Source organism: Mustela putorius, unplaced genomic scaffold, assembly GCF_011764305.1.
Source record: "Mustela putorius furo isolate JIRA1106 unplaced genomic scaffold, ASM1176430v1.1 tig00003867_pilon_pilon_pilon, whole genome shotgun sequence".
Lineage (NCBI taxonomy): Eukaryota > Metazoa > Chordata > Mammalia > Carnivora > Mustelidae > Mustela > Mustela putorius.
Genome location: NW_025422019.1, coordinates 33,331,812 through 33,335,131, shown reverse-complemented (window position 1 = coordinate 33,335,131; position 3,320 = coordinate 33,331,812). Strand labels below are relative to the sequence as shown.

The window sequence follows — 3,320 nt, the reverse complement described above, 5'->3', positions numbered from 1 at the left end:
AGCAAATATTTCATTGTATGTTAGTGTACAGGAAGTGCTGGGGAAAATATATGCTTTTTAATAGAAAACAGTTTGTACCTGATACTAATATAACACCTTAATTATTTTGGACACATGGATCATTTTTGTTTTGTTTTGTTTTGTTTTATTACCAAAAAAAAAAAAAAAAAAAGCCTACCTATAAAACTACCATTTAAGATAGATCTGTGATGTTATTTTATATGAGATTTTTACTTTGAGACTACTTTCCATTCTTGCTTCTTATTAGATGAAGATGGGGGTAGAGATGCAGGGAGCATTATGAATGTTTTACCACACTTTCCAGACTTTAAGGCTTTGCCCTCAACCCATCGTATGGGTGAATTGAATGGAGGATATTAAATTTTTTTTTTTTTTTGTATTGAGAGAGAATGAAGTTTATTTTGTAAGGTAGTAAATAATGCCCAAATTTACCCATTTCAAAAACACTATATAAAGTGAACTTCTGAAGTGTGAAATAGAAGTTATGTTTGCATGGGATTTTTTCAAGATTGTTAAAAACAGATTTTTTTTCTTAGTAATTGTTTCTGTCATATAATTTTAATGATATTTAAAACTTCTATTAAGAATAACTGAGATTTAATTAAAAACCTTCTAATTAGTACTTATAAGTGTAACTTTGATTTACACATTGAGAAGATAATTTTAAAGTACTGAATTCCCTTTATAGACATTTGATTAGAATTTATGGTGATTACACTTTTGATCTGTTCTTGTTTGGCAAGTTTTTAAAAGCAAATTTAACTAAATAACAATAATCATTTAGACTTTCTGTAAATGTGTTATTCATATACCAATTTTAAAGAAATAAAAATTATCACTTAAAAAGTTTAAAATATCCCATAGAGATGATAAACTTTACTCTTGTGTAGATATCAAGTTTTAATTATTTATATCAATGTCTAAAATTTCAGGCTTTTTTACTAATTATACAAACATAAGAGTTTATTAGTTGTATATTCTTTTTAGATGATGGGGAGAAAAATAGTTCATACTATATTATTACTTAACAATACAAAATGCTTTTCTTTTGGGGAAGGAAGTTGCAGGTAAAACACATGTTCTTCAAAGGTAGCCTAAAATACAAGCTGAGTTTTTTGTATAAGACTATTTATTCCAAGTCAAAGAATAAAGAGTTGAAAGTGAATATTCAGTTGTCTTGCCATTTATGATTATCCTGACCAGTGACTAGTTTGAACTAAGTATTTACTAATAACTTGTCTAGATTATGGGCTGGAAATCAAAATGCCTGCAAGGACAAGTTTGTTATGTACATTAATAGGGAATGATATTTTTGAGGCCCACAAAAATACATATATTCTGCCATTTGGGGAGAAATTTCTGCTCTCCTGACTCATCATACTATTTTATGGTGATCAACATCTAAAGATAGTGTTTCAAAAAATGAAGCAATGAAAATATAACAATTCAAATGACAATTAGTCTCAGAGAAAGGGAGATGGAAAAAAATGAAAGAACTTGTGGCAAAATGAGAAGTACATGTTTTCCTTATAATGGAGCCATAATACCCAGTTCTCGGAAACAAACCCTTATAAGTACCTTATAGACTCTACAATTACTAGTTTTTCTCCATTTACCCTTGCAGACTCTTTCTCTGCCCTTTTCTGTTGTGCTCTATGCTCTGGGAATCTACTTTCTTTAAATTGCACTTACTGAAATCCCTGTCCCCCTGGCTCTGGTTGGATGAGCAACATGAGAGCTGATTGAGGGAAGAAAAAGAAAGATCAAAGTTAATTATTTCCTCTTGCCTTCTTCTGCCAGAATAAGGTTTTGGCAGTGACTGCTCCCTTTGAGGTACTCATTATCTGCAAATACAGTCTTTGCTACTGTTTGCTGACTCCTTCTGCCTCCACGATGAGGCTTAAGAGCTTCCTACTCTTGCTAGCTCCTGAGTGCGTCATCATGACATACTGGCATACTGAACTTTGCTTATACCTCCAAGAAATGTTTCTTCCTTAACTTATTTCAACTAACCTCTTAATGTGCCATCTGTTTCATGGTGGGACTCTGAATGATACAGTAACTATTTTTAATGTAGTTAAAAAAAAATAGAATCTTTACTATGCAAGAATGAGAGTTCAGTTTTGGTGTGCCTTTTACATTTTTATGAAAACCTGTAAATTCAAAAATTTTAGCCTACCCAAAAGCAGCTTCTCAGTTCCTTCTCATACCTGCTAGGTTTAGCCTACTCTCTTCCACTCCAGTCACTACCATGTCCATCAGGGTGACCTGGAAGTCCTACAAGGTATCAACCTACAGCCTCTGGGCCTTTAGCAGCTACTTGTACATGAATACACCTGGCACTGGAATCAGCTCCTCTGCCTTCTCCCAGATGGGCAATAGTAGCAGCTCTTGGGGGTGGCCTGGGCACCAGCATGAGTATGGTCAGGGCCTATTGTACGGCCAGGGACATGGAGGGCATCACAGCTATCTCAGTGAACCAGAGCCTGCTGAACACCCCAACATCCAGACTGTGTGTATCCAGGAGAAGGAGCAGATAAAGATGCTCAACAAATTTGCTTCCTTCATCAAAAAGGTGCAGTACCTGGAGCAGCAGAACAAAATTCTAGAGACCAAGTGGAGCCATCTACAGCAGCAGAAAATGTAGCAACTGGACATGTTCTGTAGCAACATGGACATATCTGTAGCAACATGGACATGTTCAAGAGCTACATCAACAACCTTTAGCAGCAGCTGGACACACTGGGCCAGGAAACGCTGGAGCTGGAGCTAGACTTGGCAGAACGCAGGGCCTGGTGGAGGACTCCAAGAATAAATATGAGGGGTATAATCAAAGTGCATGCAGACATGAAGAATGAATTTGTCCTCATCAGGAAGAATGTGGACAAAACTTACCTGAGCAAGGTAGAGCTGAAGTCCCACCTGGATGGGCTGCCAATGAGATTATCTTCTTAAGGCAGCTGTATGAAGAGGAGATCCATGAGCTGTAGTCCAAAATCTCGGAAACTTCCATGGTCTTGTCTATGGACAACATCCACTCCCTAGACAGCATCATTGGGGGGGGGGTCAAAGACACTGCCAACGATGCCTGGGCTGAGACCAAGACCACGTACCAGATCAAGTATGAAGAGCTTCAGACAATGACTCAAACACCAGCTTCCCACCACAGGTGGTGAGATCACCACATACTGCAAGCTAATGGAGGGTGAGAAGAGCTGGCTGGAGGCTGAGATGCAGAACACGAGTATCTATACTAAGATAACCAGCAGCTACTCAGGTGGGCTGAGCTTGGTCTATAG

General features: G+C 37.3%; 1 pseudogene; it reads left to right on the top strand.

Moving 5' to 3' along the window:
- The first annotated feature begins 2,272 nt into the window (after positions 1-2,272).
- LOC101693998 lies at positions 2,273-3,011 on the top strand (annotated as a pseudogene).
- Positions 3,012-3,320: the final 309 nt, after the last annotated feature.